The 16,665-nt window shown below is 46.9% G+C and overlaps 11 non-coding genes across 11 annotated transcripts; all 11 read right to left on the bottom strand.

Annotated features, from left to right (window-relative positions):
- Positions 1-1,414: 1,414 nt before the first annotated feature.
- On the bottom strand, positions 1,415-1,496 carry Trnas-cga (transfer RNA serine (anticodon CGA)). Its single transcript has one exon. It is a non-coding gene; the product is annotated as a tRNA-Ser (tRNA).
- A 137-nt stretch (positions 1,497-1,633) lies between these two features.
- On the bottom strand, positions 1,634-1,706 carry Trnak-uuu (transfer RNA lysine (anticodon UUU)). Its single transcript has one exon. It is a non-coding gene; the product is annotated as a tRNA-Lys (tRNA).
- A 537-nt stretch (positions 1,707-2,243) lies between these two features.
- Positions 2,244-2,316, bottom strand: Trnaf-gaa (transfer RNA phenylalanine (anticodon GAA)). Its single transcript has one exon. It is a non-coding gene; the product is annotated as a tRNA-Phe (tRNA).
- Positions 2,317-6,327: 4,011 nt separating this feature from the next.
- Positions 6,328-6,409, bottom strand: Trnas-cga (transfer RNA serine (anticodon CGA)). Its single transcript has one exon. It is a non-coding gene; the product is annotated as a tRNA-Ser (tRNA).
- A 137-nt stretch (positions 6,410-6,546) lies between these two features.
- Trnak-uuu (transfer RNA lysine (anticodon UUU)) lies at positions 6,547-6,619 on the bottom strand. Its single transcript has one exon. It is a non-coding gene; the product is annotated as a tRNA-Lys (tRNA).
- A 538-nt stretch (positions 6,620-7,157) lies between these two features.
- Trnaf-gaa (transfer RNA phenylalanine (anticodon GAA)) lies at positions 7,158-7,230 on the bottom strand. Its single transcript has one exon. It is a non-coding gene; the product is annotated as a tRNA-Phe (tRNA).
- Positions 7,231-11,234: 4,004 nt separating this feature from the next.
- Trnas-cga (transfer RNA serine (anticodon CGA)) lies at positions 11,235-11,316 on the bottom strand. Its single transcript has one exon. It is a non-coding gene; the product is annotated as a tRNA-Ser (tRNA).
- Positions 11,317-11,453: 137 nt separating this feature from the next.
- Trnak-uuu (transfer RNA lysine (anticodon UUU)) lies at positions 11,454-11,526 on the bottom strand. Its single transcript has one exon. It is a non-coding gene; the product is annotated as a tRNA-Lys (tRNA).
- A 538-nt stretch (positions 11,527-12,064) lies between these two features.
- Trnaf-gaa (transfer RNA phenylalanine (anticodon GAA)) lies at positions 12,065-12,137 on the bottom strand. The gene has a single exon. It is a non-coding gene; the product is annotated as a tRNA-Phe (tRNA).
- Positions 12,138-16,145: 4,008 nt separating this feature from the next.
- On the bottom strand, positions 16,146-16,227 carry Trnas-cga (transfer RNA serine (anticodon CGA)). The gene has a single exon. It is a non-coding gene; the product is annotated as a tRNA-Ser (tRNA).
- Positions 16,228-16,364: 137 nt separating this feature from the next.
- Positions 16,365-16,437, bottom strand: Trnak-uuu (transfer RNA lysine (anticodon UUU)). The gene has a single exon. It is a non-coding gene; the product is annotated as a tRNA-Lys (tRNA).
- Positions 16,438-16,665: the final 228 nt, after the last annotated feature.

Raw genomic sequence — 16,665 nt, forward strand, 5'->3', positions numbered from 1 at the left:
ACCAGCAGCGCCTTTTCATTAAAACCGAGTCGGCGCAGCAGAAGCTCTAAAAACGAATGGGACACACGATCAAAAGCCTTACTAAAATCAACAAATAAAAGCGCACAGGAAATATTGGTGACAGCGACAATCGACACAATATCACGATACCCCGCCAGAGGCGTCAAGATGGAGCGCCCCGGAAAGCAGCTTTGACAAGGAGTTATCACAGGTGTAAGCAAGAGGGATAGACGTGCATTAACAGCCCTAGCAGCCGTCTTATAATCAAAATTTAAAAGGGTTAAAGGACGAAAGTCACTAGCTGTCTTCAAACCAGCAGCTTTCGGTATCAGGACAACCGTACCTCTCTTGAAATCGGCTGGAATTGAGCCACCATTCAAAATTTCATTTACTATATCCGTAAAAACAGGCCCTATAATAGGCCAAAAGCGAACAAAAAACTCCTTAGGAAGGCCATCCGGACCAGGAGATTTGTGAGATGGTGAACAAGCAATAAAAGCTGAAATTTCGTCTGCAGTAAAAGGAGCTAAAAATTCCGTATTATGGTCCTCTGTTAAAACTGATGGGATAGCAGTTAAAATCTCGTCATTATCAACCGGATCAGAATCAGCCACAGCATATAAGGTCTCATAGTAGCAGGTAAGTTCATGGGTTATTTGATTCTGTAAGGTAAGCCGGCGACCATCAGCTGCCATTAACCACTCGGCCACGACTGCCTGTGGCAATATCGACTTCCGACAAGTGAAAGTGACATCTTTAGAAGCAATCCGATGGCAGAAAGCGGCGTGGCCTCACTCTTTTCTCTAGTGTTTCCATTGCCAGCACATTAGCCGTTACGAAAGTGTATTAATTTTCGCCCAGACAGGGGCTTCAACCCAACACCCTTTGGTTGAAAACCTAACGCTCTACCGACTGAGCTACCGTACAGCTGCGTGGTGTGCGAGTGATTCACATGTCGTAATTACTGGCTTATGGCTCCAATGGCGACTTCACCGACTTCCCACTGACGCACCGCTGACGCTGCTTTTCTGTCGTCTTAAGCGGTGGACATACTTGCAAGTAGCTGCGAGATCTTAACAAAAGAAACGCTGCACCATTGCTTTTGCCGCACTCGAATGACTGAATTTCGATTCTTAAAAAGAAATGAATGTTCGCTCTGTCCAACACTTCCAAGCACATCTGTGTACTCACAAACTCGGCGTCGGCGCGAGAAAATGACGGGAGCGCACTCGTGGGCCTGCGACGGCTTTCTGCAGTCCCAGCGTCAGTGCGAGGTGAACCGGTAGCCACAGGAAGCAGCGGCCGTTGCGAAACTCAGTATTCTTAAATTTTCGTCTTGTTGAGAGTGGCGTCATTGGTTTGCATCCGCGTTCACGTGTGTGAAAATATTTGCTGCTCTTTACGCAAAATCGCACGCAGCCGGTAGGACTCGAACCTACGCTCCCAGAGGGAATCTGATTTCGAGTCAGACGCCTTAACCACTCGGCCACGACTGCCGTTAGCGCGAGTTCTGCCGACACATGCAACTGCTACCGTTTAAAGCACTGTGGTGTCAGGAAACGGCGTAGTTGCATTCTTTTCCGTAGTGTTTCCACCTCTACTAGACGAATCACTACCAAAGTATTAAAATTTCCGCCCGGACAGGGACTTGAACCCTGGACCCTTAGGTTAAAAGCCTAATGCTCTACCGACTGAGCTATCCGGGCTCACAAGACGTTTGTAAACCTTCCACGATACACAACTGCACATTGACTCATGTCCTTTACTGTTGTGCACTCGCTGCATGGAGCTGTAACTAATAAAACGTCGCCTGGATGCTGTCTACAAACTTATCGTGCTAAGCTCGTAACAGACTATCGAAGAATGCTGACACATGACGCAAGAACAAATTGCAGCAATCGTTACGTCTCATACGTTGGAGCAGAGGATTTACGTGTTCTGTCGACACTCACTGGGCAACTGGAAAATTCACAAGCATTTCGAATGCAATGTTTCCCACGTTTTCGCTCATTTCACGGTTCCGTTGGAGACGTTCTTCACGTCCTGACACAAAAAAGGGAACGCAATAGGTAGGACTTTTTTTTATTTTCTTGCTTCCCAGGCATTTGCCTACTGTGTTCCTCTTATGGCATGCACTGGACAACCAGAACAGCTACAGGAGGGAGTCATTTTTGTTCTCGGCGGTAGTTACATTATCACAAACTCAGAGCAATTCCATTGGCGTCAGCTTCAAAACGAATGCATGCCGAAACCCGGGATCGAACCAGGGACCTTTAGATCTTCAGTCTAACGCTCTCCCAACTGAGCTATTTCGGCTGACGTTGAACGTCTCTGTTTTGCACGTCTTCGTTGACCTCTGCCCCGTCGCCAATTTCACAGTCATCTTCATCTGATAAGACACAGGGACGCTGAAAGGCGAGCAGCAGATGCAGTGAAGTACCACACACATTTCTTCTGCTTCCATCATCGTAACAAGCAAACACTTCGACTCGATTCATGTAATATTGACTTCGCTGACGCTAGAAAACCTGTGCTATATCGATGCCACGTGCAACTCGTGTGCAAAGAACGAGACACAAGAAGCAGTGAGCCTCTCCAGCGTGTGAGAGGCAGCATCTAGCAGATACACACGGTAAAACATTTGACTTGCGCTAGCTCATAAATTGCTACACGTCATCGTCTGCAAGCTAAAATGGACACATCTGCACTGCCCAGAGAGGTGACACTTGCACTGACACCTGGTGGACGGCTGTGAGACGAGGAGATGAGCTGTGGCTTCTGGGCGCGACTGTAGCGCTGCACCCTGCACATTGCTGGCGATCCACGTGTTTAGTGGAGACGCAACCGCTAGGATGCAGCTGAACGTCCTTCTTCTGAGAGCGAGAAAATTTTCGCAGTCGGCAGGACTCGAACCTACGCTCCCAGAGGGAATCTGATTTCAAGTCAGACGCCTTAACCACTTTTTTTTTTTTTTTTTTTTTTTTTATACTCGAACCCACAATCCCCGGTTTAGGAGACCGATGCCTTATCCATTTTTTTTTTTTGCCTTATCCATTTTTTTTTAACGCCTTAACCACTTTTTTTTTATCTTTTTTTTTGTCTCCTTGCAGCTCGGTGGAGGCGTGTTGGGCAGGGGTCGAATCCCGAGGCCTGGCCATGACGTCTCCTCCTCCCTGCACTGAAGCACAGTCGCACCAAGACGTAGTAATTGTCCTTGGTTCAGAGTCTTATGATACTTATATGTGGACACGGGGGTCATGATGCGTCGTCTATCCAAACAGGTAAAAGCTTGGCAGGAAGGTAAAAGAACTAAGAACTAGCGAGAATGTCTTCCGTATCATGAAGTGAGATCAGTATGCCCCTATACCGGTGCCATTAATGCATCTGGCGCAGTAATTATCAATAGAAGTGGAAACTTAACCAATCCCCTGCTTTTCGAAAACAATACTAAGCATATTCGCAAAGTCCCTCTTAAGATGTGGGAAAGATTTTTGCGTCCAGTACTCATGAAGCATGTAACCAATAAACGAAATAAAATCGGAAAGACCATCACCATCAACCACTGCAAAAATGTAACGGCCAAGAAGCCACATAATGGTGTTGTTCTTTGTCCGGGGATAAAAAACCGTGTCCGGCCAGCAGAGGATATCAGTTGTAAATGCCGATTCCGAACTCCTGGTGAGTAACGCCAATTGTCGGCGCAGCCAGTACCACATGCGAAGACGGTCAGCGCAGGTAAATCGGTGTGGGAGCGTATCAACACAACCACACGTTTGACAAAGCGGAGAGACACATAAACCTATACGATGAAGTCGTACGTTCGTAGGAATCAGCTGATTAACCACCTTATACCATAGGGAGGCAACAGTTGCTGAATGAACGGGTAAGCTAATATTCGTCCATATGTTACGCCAATTAAAACGGGGATACTGCAAAACAATCGGGTTGGAAGAAAACGACCTGTGCCATTTGGCAAGCAGTGTTCGCGTAGTAAAAACAGGACGACGTTGTAAGTGGAGATCCAGGTAACTAATCTCAATGTAGAAGTCCCGAACATGTCGTAGCTTCGCATTTAGAGACCCTACGTTAATAGGCGGTGACAAGCTCTCAGGACGAACGACATGGAGTAATCGCGAAGTAACAGTCGGGGACTCAGAAAATAAAAGATGGAGGGTTCGCTTAACATAAAGGGCAGCAGCCTTGACACGGACATCGGTGAACGACAAGCCGCCCTCAAGACGCGGCTTCGTAAAAACATCACAACGTAATTTAAAAATGTGCCCCCGCCAAATATATCTGTTAATAAGCTGGACCATTTTTGCACCCTGCATTCGGGGAAGCGGAAACAACTGAGCAACGTAATATACTTTACATAAAACATAAGTGTCTAATACACGCTTTTTTTGCAGTAGCGGTATCGAACGCCATGAGTGTTCGAATAAAACACCTTGAAGCTTGGAAATGGCCACTTGCCAATTTTTTGCAGCCATACGAAGAGGACACCGTTCAAGATAGATACCTAAATGTGTATGGTGTTCAACAGCCATAACCCACGGAATAACCACACGTTCAAAGCCCCGCAAATTCAGGAGTTTGCTTTTACGGGGGTTAATACGAGAACCTGAGGCTGCAGAAAATTTATCTAGTTCCATTTTCAACAGCGGCACTTCTGCGGCGGAACGAAGCAAAACAACCAAATCATCAGCATAAGCTGTTGCTGTCTGGGTAACCCCAGAGATCGTAAGACCACGAAGTGTCGAGTTGAGACGTGTGAGGAGTGGTTGAAGGGAGAGAGCATAAAGGGTCATGGATAAAGGGCTACCTTGCGGGACGCCACGTTTAATATCAATGACCTTCGTCAGCTGGCCATTAATGTCAATCTTAGCAGAAATGCCAGTCGTCATATTCTTAAGTACCAGCAGCGCCTTTTCATTAAAACCGAGTCGGCGCAGCAGAAGCTCTAAAAACGAATGGGACACACGATCAAAAGCCTTACTAAAATCAACAAATAAAAGCGCACAGGAAATATTGGTGACAGCGACAATCGACACAATATCACGATACCCCGCCAGAGGCGTCAAGATGGAGCGCCCCGGAAAGCAGCTTTGACAAGGAGTTATCACAGGTGTAAGCAAGAGGGATAGACGTGCATTAACAGCCCTAGCAGCCGTCTTATAATCAAAATTTAAAAGGGTTAAAGGACGAAAGTCACTAGCTGTCTTCAAACCAGCAGCTTTCGGTATCAGGACAACCGTACCTCTCTTGAAATCGGCTGGAATTGAGCCACCATTCAAAATTTCATTTACTATATCCGTAAAAACAGGCCCTATAATAGGCCAAAAGCGAACAAAAAACTCCTTAGGAAGGCCATCCGGACCAGGAGATTTGTGAGATGGTGAACAAGCAATAAAAGCTGAAATTTCGTCTGCAGTAAAAGGAGCTAAAAATTCCGTATTATGGTCCTCTGTTAAAACTGATGGGATAGCAGTTAAAATCTCGTCATTATCAACCGGATCAGAATCAGCCACAGCATATAAGGTCTCATAGTAGCAGGTAAGTTCATGGGTTATTTGATTCTGTAAGGTAAGCCGGCGACCATCAGCTGCCATTAACCACTCGGCCACGACTGCCTGTGGCATATCGACTTCCGACAAGTGAAAGTGACATCTTTAGAAGCAATCCGATGGCAGAAAGCGGCGTGGCCTCACTCTTTTCTCTAGTGTTTCCATTGCCAGCACATTAGCCGTTACGAAAGTGTATTAATTTTCGCCCAGACAGGGGCTTCAACCCAACACCCTTTGGTTGAAAACCTAACGCTCTACCGACTGAGCTACCGTACAGCTGCGTGGTGTGCGAGTGATTCACATGTCGTAATTACTGGCTCATGGCTCCAATGGCGACTTCACCGACTTCCCACTGACGCACCGCTGACGCTGCTTTTCTGTCGTCTTAAGCGGTGGACATACTTGCAAGTAGCTGCGAGATCTTAACAAAAGAAACGCTGCACCATTGCTTTTGCCGCACTCGAATGACTGAATTTCGATTCTTAAAAAGAAATGAATGTTCGCTCTGTCCAACACTTCCAAGCACATCTGTGTACTCACAAACTCGGCGTCGGCGCGAGAAAATGACGGGAGCGCACTCGTGGGCCTGCGACGGCTTTCTGCAGTCCCAGCGTCAGTGCGAGGTGAACCGGTAGCCACAGGAAGCAGCGGCCGTTGCGAAACTCAGTATTCTTAAATTTTCGTCTTGTTGAGAGTGGCGTCATTGGTTTGCATCCGCGTTCACGTGTGTGAAAATATTTGCTGCTCTTTACGCAAAATCGCACGCAGCCGGTAGGACTCGAACCTACGCTCCCAGAGGGAATCTGATTTCGAGTCAGACGCCTTAACCACTCGGCCACGACTGCCGGTAGCGCGAGTTCTGCCGACACATGCAACTGCTACCGTTTAAAGCACTGTGGTGTCAGGAAACGGCGTAGTTGCATTCTTTTCCGTAGTGTTTCCACCTCTACTAGACGAATCACTACCAAAGTATTAAAATTTCCGCCCGGACAGGGACTTGAACCCTGGACCCTTAGGTTAAAAGCCTAATGCTCTACCGACTGAGCTATCCGGGCTCACAAGACGTTTGTAAACCTTCCACGATACACAACTGCACATTGACTCATGTCCTTTACTGTTGTGCACTCGCTGCATGGAGCTGTAACTAATAAAACGTCGCCTGGATGCTGTCTACAAACTTATCGTGCTAAGCTCGTAACAGACTATCGAAGAATGCTGACACATGACGCAAGAACAAATTGCAGCAATCGTTACGTCTCATACGTTGGAGCAGAGGATTTACGTGTTCTGTCGACACTCACTGGGCAACTGGAAAATTCACAAGCATTTCGAATGCAATGTTTCCCACGTTTTCGCTCATTTCACGGTTCCGTTGGAGACGTTCTTCACGTCCTGACACAAAAAAGGGAACGCAATAGGTAGGACTTTTTTTTTATTTTCTTGCTTCCCAGGCATTTGCCTACTGTGTTCCTCTTATGGCATGCACTGGACAACCAGAACAGCTACAGGAGGGAGTCATTTTTGTTCTCGGCGGTAGTTACATTATCACAAACTCAGAGCAATTCCATTGGCGTCAGCTTCAAAACGAATGCATGCCGAAACCCGGGATCGAACCAGGGACCTTTAGATCTTCAGTCTAACGCTCTCCCAACTGAGCTATTTCGGCTGACGTTGAACGTCTCTGTTTTGCACGTCTTCGTTGACCTCTGCCCCGTCGCCAATTTCACAGTCATCTTCATCTGATAAGACACAGGGACGCTGAAAGGCGAGCAGCAGATGCAGTGAAGTACCACACACATTTCTTCTGCTTCCATCATCGTAACAAGCAAACACTTCGACTCGATTCATGTAATATTGACTTCGCTGACGCTAGAAAACCTGTGCTATATCGATGCCACGTGCAACTCGTGTGCAAAGAACGAGACACAAGAAGCAGTGAGCCTCTCCAGCGTGTGAGAGGCAGCATCTAGCAGATACACACGGTAAAACATTTGACTTGCGCTAGCTCATAAATTGCTACACGTCATCGTCTGCAAGCTAAAATGGACACATCTGCACTGCCCAGAGAGGTGACACTTGCACTGACACCTGGTGGACGGCTGTGAGACGAGGAGATGAGCTGTGGCTTCTGGGCGCGACTGTAGCGCTGCACCCTGCACATTGCTGGCGATCCACGTGTTTAGTGGAGACGCAACCGCTAGGATGCAGCTGAACGTCCTTCTTCTGAGAGCGAGAAAATTTTCGCAGTCGGCAGGACTCGAACCTACGCTCCCAGAGGGAATCTGATTTCAAGTCAGACGCCTTAACCACTTTTTTTTTTTTTTTTTTTTATACTCGAACCCACAATCCCCGGTTTAGGAGACCGATGCCTTATCCATTTTTTTTTTTGCCTTATCCATTTTTTTTAACGCCTTAACCACTTTTTTTTATCTTTTTTTTTGTCTCCTTGCAGCTCGGTGGAGGCGTGTTGGGCAGGGGTCGAATCCCGAGGCCTGGCCATGACGTCTCCTCCTCCCTGCACTGAAGCACAGTCGCACCAAGACGTAGTAATTGTCCTTGGTTCAGAGTCTTATGATACTTATATGTGGACACGGGGGTCATGATGCGTCGTCTATCCAAACAGGTAAAAGCTTGGCAGGAAGGTAAAAGAACTAAGAACTAGCGAGAATGTCTTCCGTATCATGAAGTGAGATCAGTATGCCCCTATACCGGTGCCATTAATGCATCTGGCGCAGTAATTATCAATAGAAGTGGAAACTTAACCAATCCCCTGCTTTTCGAAAACAATACTAAGCATATTCGCAAAGTCCCTCTTAAGATGTGGGAAAGATTTTTGCGTCCAGTACTCATGAAGCATGTAACCAATAAACGAAATAAAATCGGAAAGACCATCACCATCAACCACTGCAAAAATGTAACGGCCAAGAAGCCACATAATGGTGTTGTTCTTTGTCCGGGGATAAAAAACCGTGTCCGGCCAGCAGAGGATATCAGTTGTAAATGCCGATTCCGAACTCCTGGTGAGTAACGCCAATTGTCGGCGCAGCCAGTACCACATGCGAAGACGGTCAGCGCAGGTAAATCGGTGTGGGAGCGTATCAACACAACCACACGTTTGACAAAGCGGAGAGACACATAAACCTATACGATGAAGTCGTACGTTCGTAGGAATCAGCTGATTAACCACCTTATACCATAGGGAGGCAACAGTTGCTGAATGAACGGGTAAGCTAATATTCGTCCATATGTTACGCCAATTAAAACGGGGATACTGCAAAACAATCGGGTTGGAAGAAAACGACCTGTGCCATTTGGCAAGCAGTGTTCGCGTAGTAAAAACAGGACGACGTTGTAAGTGGAGATCCAGGTAACTAATCTCAATGTAGAAGTCCCGAACATGTCGTAGCTTCGCATTTAGAGACCCTACGTTAATAGGCGGTGACAAGCTCTCAGGACGAACGACATGGAGTAATCGCGAAGTAACAGTCGGGGACTCAGAAAATAAAAGATGGAGGGTTCGCTTAACATAAAGGGCAGCAGCCTTGACACGGACATCGGTGAACGACAAGCCGCCCTCAAGACGCGGCTTCGTAAAAACATCACAACGTAATTTAAAAATGTGCCCCCGCCAAATATATCTGTTAATAAGCTGGACCATTTTTGCACCCTGCATTCGGGGAAGCGGAAACAACTGAGCAACGTAATATACTTTACATAAAACATAAGTGTCTAATACACGCTTTTTTTGCAGTAGCGGTATCGAACGCCATGAGTGTTCGAATAAAACACCTTGAAGCTTGGAAATGGCCACTTGCCAATTTTTTGCAGCCATACGAAGAGGACACCGTTCAAGATAGATACCTAAATGTGTATGGTGTTCAACAGCCATAACCCACGGAATAACCACACGTTCAAAGCCCCGCAAATTCAGGAGTTTGCTTTTACGGGGGTTAATACGAGAACCTGAGGCTGCAGAAAATTTATCTAGTTCCATTTTCAACAGCGGCACTTCTGCGGCGGAACGAAGCAAAACAACCAAATCATCAGCATAAGCTGTTGCTGTCTGGGTAACCCCAGAGATCGTAAGACCACGAAGTGTCGAGTTGAGACGTGTGAGGAGTGGTTGAAGGGAGAGAGCATAAAGGGTCATGGATAAAGGGCTACCTTGCGGGACGCCACGTTTAATATCAATGACCTTCGTCAGCTGGCCATTAATGTCAATCTTAGCAGAAATGCCAGTCGTCATATTCTTAAGTACCAGCAGCGCCTTTTCATTAAAACCGAGTCGGCGCAGCAGAAGCTCTAAAAACGAATGGGACACACGATCAAAAGCCTTACTAAAATCAACAAATAAAAGCGCACAGGAAATATTGGTGACAGCGACAATCGACACAATATCACGATACCCCGCCAGAGGCGTCAAGATGGAGCGCCCCGGAAAGCAGCTTTGACAAGGAGTTATCACAGGTGTAAGCAAGAGGGATAGACGTGCATTAACAGCCCTAGCAGCCGTCTTATAATCAAAATTTAAAAGGGTTAAAGGACGAAAGTCACTAGCTGTCTTCAAACCAGCAGCTTTCGGTATCAGGACAACCGTACCTCTCTTGAAATCGGCTGGAATTGAGCCACCATTCAAAATTTCATTTACTATATCCGTAAAAACAGGCCCTATAATAGGCCAAAAGCGAACAAAAAACTCCTTAGGAAGGCCATCCGGACCAGGAGATTTGTGAGATGGTGAACAAGCAATAAAAGCTGAAATTTCGTCTGCAGTAAAAGGAGCTAAAAATTCCGTATTATGGTCCTCTGTTAAAACTGATGGGATAGCAGTTAAAATCTCGTCATTATCAACCGGATCAGAATCAGCCACAGCATATAAGGTCTCATAGTAGCAGGTAAGTTCATGGGTTATTTGATTCTGTAAGGTAAGCCGGCGACCATCAGCTGCCATTAACCACTCGGCCACGACTGCCTGTGGCAATATCGACTTCCGACAAGTGAAAGTGACATCTTTAGAAGCAATCCGATGGCAGAAAGCGGCGTGGCCTCACTCTTTTCTCTAGTGTTTCCATTGCCAGCACATTAGCCGTTACGAAAGTGTATTAATTTTCGCCCAGACAGGGGCTTCAACCCAACACCCTTTGGTTGAAAACCTAACGCTCTACCGACTGAGCTACCGTACAGCTGCGTGGTGTGCGAGTGATTCACATGTCGTAATTACTGGCTTATGGCTCCAATGGCGACTTCACCGACTTCCCACTGACGCACCGCTGACGCTGCTTTTCTGTCGTCTTAAGCGGTGGACATACTTGCAAGTAGCTGCGAGATCTTAACAAAAGAAACGCTGCACCATTGCTTTTGCCGCACTCGAATGACTGAATTTCGATTCTTAAAAAGAAATGAATGTTCGCTCTGTCCAACACTTCCAAGCACATCTGTGTACTCACAAACTCGGCGTCGGCGCGAGAAAATGACGGGAGCGCACTCGTGGGCCTGCGACGGCTTTCTGCAGTCCCAGCGTCAGTGCGAGGTGAACCGGTAGCCACAGGAAGCAGCGGCCGTTGCGAAACTCAGTATTCTTAAATTTTCGTCTTGTTGAGAGTGGCGTCATTGGTTTGCATCCGCGTTCACGTGTGTGAAAATATTTGCTGCTCTTTACGCAAAATCGCACGCAGCCGGTAGGACTCGAACCTACGCTCCCAGAGGGAATCTGATTTCGAGTCAGACGCCTTAACCACTCGGCCACGACTGCCGGTAGCGCGAGTTCTGCCGACACATGCAACTGCTACCGTTTAAAGCACTGTGGTGTCAGGAAACGGCGTAGTTGCATTCTTTTCCGTAGTGTTTCCACCTCTACTAGACGAATCACTACCAAAGTATTAAAATTTCCGCCCGGACAGGGACTTGAACCCTGGACCCTTAGGTTAAAAGCCTAATGCTCTACCGACTGAGCTATCCGGGCTCACAAGACGTTTGTAAACCTTCCACGATACACAACTGCACATTGACTCATGTCCTTTACTGTTGTGCACTCGCTGCATGGAGCTGTAACTAATAAAACGTCGCCTGGATGCTGTCTACAAACTTATCGTGCTAAGCTCGTAACAGACTATCGAAGAATGCTGACACATGACGCAAGAACAAATTGCAGCAATCGTTACGTCTCATACGTTGGAGCAGAGGATTTACGTGTTCTGTCGACACTCACTGGGCAACTGGAAAATTCACAAGCATTTCGAATGCAATGTTTCCCACGTTTTCGCTCATTTCACGGTTCCGTTGGAGACGTTCTTCACGTCCTGACACAAAAAAGGGAACGCAATAGGTAGGACTTTTTTTTTATTTTCTTGCTTCCCAGGCATTTGCCTACTGTGTTCCTCTTATGGCATGCACTGGACAACCAGAACAGCTACAGGAGGGAGTCATTTTTGTTCTCGGCGGTAGTTACATTATCACAAACTCAGAGCAATTCCATTGGCGTCAGCTTCAAAACGAATGCATGCCGAAACCCGGGATCGAACCAGGGACCTTTAGATCTTCAGTCTAACGCTCTCCCAACTGAGCTATTTCGGCTGACGTTGAACGTCTCTGTTTTGCACGTCTTCGTTGACCTCTGCCCCGTCGCCAATTTCACAGTCATCTTCATCTGATAAGACACAGGGACGCTGAAAGGCGAGCAGCAGATGCAGTGAAGTACCACACACATTTCTTCTGCTTCCATCATCGTAACAAGCAAACACTTCGACTCGATTCATGTAATATTGACTTCGCTGACGCTAGAAAACCTGTGCTATATCGATGCCACGTGCAACTCGTGTGCAAAGAACGAGACACAAGAAGCAGTGAGCCTCTCCAGCGTGTGAGAGGCAGCATCTAGCAGATACACACGGTAAAACATTTGACTTGCGCTAGCTCATAAATTGCTACACGTCATCGTCTGCAAGCTAAAATGGACACATCTGCACTGCCCAGAGAGGTGACACTTGCACTGACACCTGGTGGACGGCTGTGAGACGAGGAGATGAGCTGTGGCTTCTGGGCGCGACTGTAGCGCTGCACCCTGCACATTGCTGGCGATCCACGTGTTTAGTGGAGACGCAACCGCTAGGATGCAGCTGAACGTCCTTCTTCTGAGAGCGAGAAAATTTTCGCAGTCGGCAGGACTCGAACCTACGCTCCCAGAGGGAATCTGATTTCAAGTCAGACGCCTTAACCACTTTTTTTTTTTTTTTTTTTTATACTCGAACCCACAATCCCCGGTTTAGGAGACCGATGCCTTATCCATTTTTTTTTTTTTGCCTTATCCATTTTTTTTAACGCCTTAACCACTTTTTTTTTATCTTTTTTTTTGTCTCCTTGCAGCTCGGTGGAGGCGTGTTGGGCAGGGGTCGAATCCCGAGGCCTGGCCATGACGTCTCCTCCTCCCTGCACTGAAGCACAGTCGCACCAAGACGTAGTAATTGTCCTTGGTTCAGAGTCTTATGATACTTATATGTGGACACGGGGGTCATGATGCGTCGTCTATCCAAACAGGTAAAAGCTTGGCAGGAAGGTAAAAGAACTAAGAACTAGCGAGAATGTCTTCCGTATCATGAAGTGAGATCAGTATGCCCCTATACCGGTGCCATTAATGCATCTGGCGCAGTAATTATCAATAGAAGTGGAAACTTAACCAATCCCCTGCTTTTCGAAAACAATACTAAGCATATTCGCAAAGTCCCTCTTAAGATGTGGGAAAGATTTTTGCGTCCAGTACTCATGAAGCATGTAACCAATAAACGAAATAAAATCGGAAAGACCATCACCATCAACCACTGCAAAAATGTAACGGCCAAGAAGCCACATAATGGTGTTGTTCTTTGTCCGGGGATAAAAAACCGTGTCCGGCCAGCAGAGGATATCAGTTGTAAATGCCGATTCCGAACTCCTGGTGAGTAACGCCAATTGTCGGCGCAGCCAGTACCCACATGCGAAGACGGTCAGCGCAGGTAAATCGGTGTGGGAGCGTATCAACACAACCACACGTTTGACAAAGCGGAGAGACACATAAACCTATACGATGAAGTCGTACGTTCGTAGGAATCAGCTGATTAACCACCTTATACCATAGGGAGGCAACAGTTGCTGAATGAACGGGTAAGCTAATATTCGTCCATATGTTACGCCAATTAAAACGGGGATACTGCAAAACAATCGGGTTGGAAGAAAACGACCTGTGCCATTTGGCAAGCAGTGTTCGCGTAGTAAAAACAGGACGACGTTGTAAGTGGAGATCCAGGTAACTAATCTCAATGTAGAAGTCCCGAACATGTCGTAGCTTCGCATTTAGAGACCCTACGTTAATAGGCGGTGACAAGCTCTCAGGACGAACGACATGGAGTAATCGCGAAGTAACAGTCGGGGACTCAGAAAATAAAAGATGGAGGGTTCGCTTAACATAAAGGGCAGCAGCCTTGACACGGACATCGGTGAACGACAAGCCGCCCTCAAGACGCGGCTTCGTAAAAACATCACAACGTAATTTAAAAATGTGCCCCCGCCAAATATATCTGTTAATAAGCTGGACCATTTTTGCACCCTGCATTCGGGGAAGCGGAAACAACTGAGCAACGTAATATACTTTACATAAAACATAAGTGTCTAATACACGCTTTTTTTGCAGTAGCGGTATCGAACGCCATGAGTGTTCGAATAAAACACCTTGAAGCTTGGAAATGGCCACTTGCCAATTTTTTGCAGCCATACGAAGAGGACACCGTTCAAGATAGATACCTAAATGTGTATGGTGTTCAACAGCCATAACCCACGGAATAACCACACGTTCAAAGCCCCGCAAATTCAGGAGTTTGCTTTTACGGGGGTTAATACGAGAACCTGAGGCTGCAGAAAATTTATCTAGTTCCATTTTCAACAGCGGCACTTCTGCGGCGGAACGAAGCAAAACAACCAAATCATCAGCATAAGCTGTTGCTGTCTGGGTAACCCCAGAGATCGTAAGACCACGAAGTGTCGAGTTGAGACGTGTGAGGAGTGGTTGAAGGGAGAGAGCATAAAGGGTCATGGATAAAGGGCTACCTTGCGGGACGCCACGTTTAATATCAATGACCTTCGTCAGCTGGCCATTAATGTCAATCTTAGCAGAAATGCCAGTCGTCATATTCTTAAGTACCAGCAGCGCCTTTTCATTAAAACCGAGTCGGCGCAGCAGAAGCTCTAAAAACGAATGGGACACACGATCAAAAGCCTTACTAAAATCAACAAATAAAAGCGCACAGGAAATATTGGTGACAGCGACAATCGACACAATATCACGATACCCCGCCAGAGGCGTCAAGATGGAGCGCCCCGGAAAGCAGCTTTGACAAGGAGTTATCACAGGTGTAAGCAAGAGGGATAGACGTGCATTAACAGCCCTAGCAGCCGTCTTATAATCAAAATTTAAAAGGGTTAAAGGACGAAAGTCACTAGCTGTCTTCAAACCAGCAGCTTTCGGTATCAGGACAACCGTACCTCTCTTGAAATCGGCTGGAATTGAGCCACCATTCAAAATTTCATTTACTATATCCGTAAAAACAGGCCCTATAATAGGCCAAAAGCGAACAAAAAACTCCTTAGGAAGGCCATCCGGACCAGGAGATTTGTGAGATGGTGAACAAGCAATAAAAGCTGAAATTTCGTCTGCAGTAAAAGGAGCTAAAAATTCCGTATTATGGTCCTCTGTTAAAACTGATGGGATAGCAGTTAAAATCTCGTCATTATCAACCGGATCAGAATCAGCCACAGCATATAAGGTCTCATAGTAGCAGGTAAGTTCATGGGTTATTTGATTCTGTAAGGTAAGCCGGCGACCATCAGCTGCCATTAACCACTCGGCCACGACTGCCTGTGGCAATATCGACTTCCGACAAGTGAAAGTGACATCTTTAGAAGCAATCCGATGGCAGAAAGCGGCGTGGCCTCACTCTTTTCTCTAGTGTTTCCATTGCCAGCACATTAGCCGTTACGAAAGTGTATTAATTTTCGCCCAGACAGGGGCTTCAACCCAACACCCTTTGGTTGAAAACCTAACGCTCTACCGACTGAGCTACCGTACAGCTGCGTGGTGTGCGAGTGATTCACATGTCGTAATTACTGGCTTATGGCTCCAATGGCGACTTCACCGACTTCCCACTGACGCACCGCTGACGCTGCTTTTCTGTCGTCTTAAGCGGTGGACATACTTGCAAGTAGCTGCGAGATCTTAACAAAAGAAACGCTGCACCATTGCTTTTGCCGCACTCGAATGACTGAATTTCGATTCTTAAAAAGAAATGAATGTTCGCTCTGTCCAACACTTCCAAGCACATCTGTGTACTCACAAACTCGGCGTCGGCGCGAGAAAATGACGGGAGCGCACTCGTGGGCCTGCGACGGCTTTCTGCAGTCCCAGCGTCAGTGCGAGGTGAACCGGTAGCCACAGGAAGCAGCGGCCGTTGCGAAACTCAGTATTCTTAAATTTTCGTCTTGTTGAGAGTGGCGTCATTGGTTTGCATCCGCGTTCACGTGTGTGAAAATATTTGCTGCTCTTTACGCAAAATCGCACGCAGCCGGTAGGACTCGAACCTACGCTCCCAGAGGGAATCTGATTTCGAGTCAGACGCCTTAACCACTCGGCCACGACTGCCGGTAGCGCGAGTTCTGCCGACACATGCAACTGCTACCGTTTAAAGCACTGTGGTGTCAGGAAACGGCGTAGTTGCATTCTTTTCCGTAGTGTTTCCACCTCTACTAGACGAATCACTACCAAAGTATTAAAATTTCCGCCCGGACAGGGACTTGAACCCTGGCCCCTTAGGTTAAAAGCCTAATGCTCTACCGACTGAGCTATCCGGGCTCACAAGACGTTTGTAAACCTTCCACGATACACAACTGCACATTGACTCATGTCCTTTACTGTTGTGCACTCGCTGCATGGAGCTGTAACTAATAAAACGTCGCCTGGATGCTGTCTACAAACTTATCGTGCTAAGCTCGTAACAGACTATCGAAGAATGCTGACACATGACGCAAGAACAAATTGCAGCAATCGTTACGTCTCATACGTTGGAGCAGAGGATTTACG

This window comes from Schistocerca nitens, unplaced genomic scaffold (assembly GCF_023898315.1).
Source record: "Schistocerca nitens isolate TAMUIC-IGC-003100 unplaced genomic scaffold, iqSchNite1.1 HiC_scaffold_385, whole genome shotgun sequence".
Lineage (NCBI taxonomy): Eukaryota > Metazoa > Arthropoda > Insecta > Orthoptera > Acrididae > Schistocerca > Schistocerca nitens.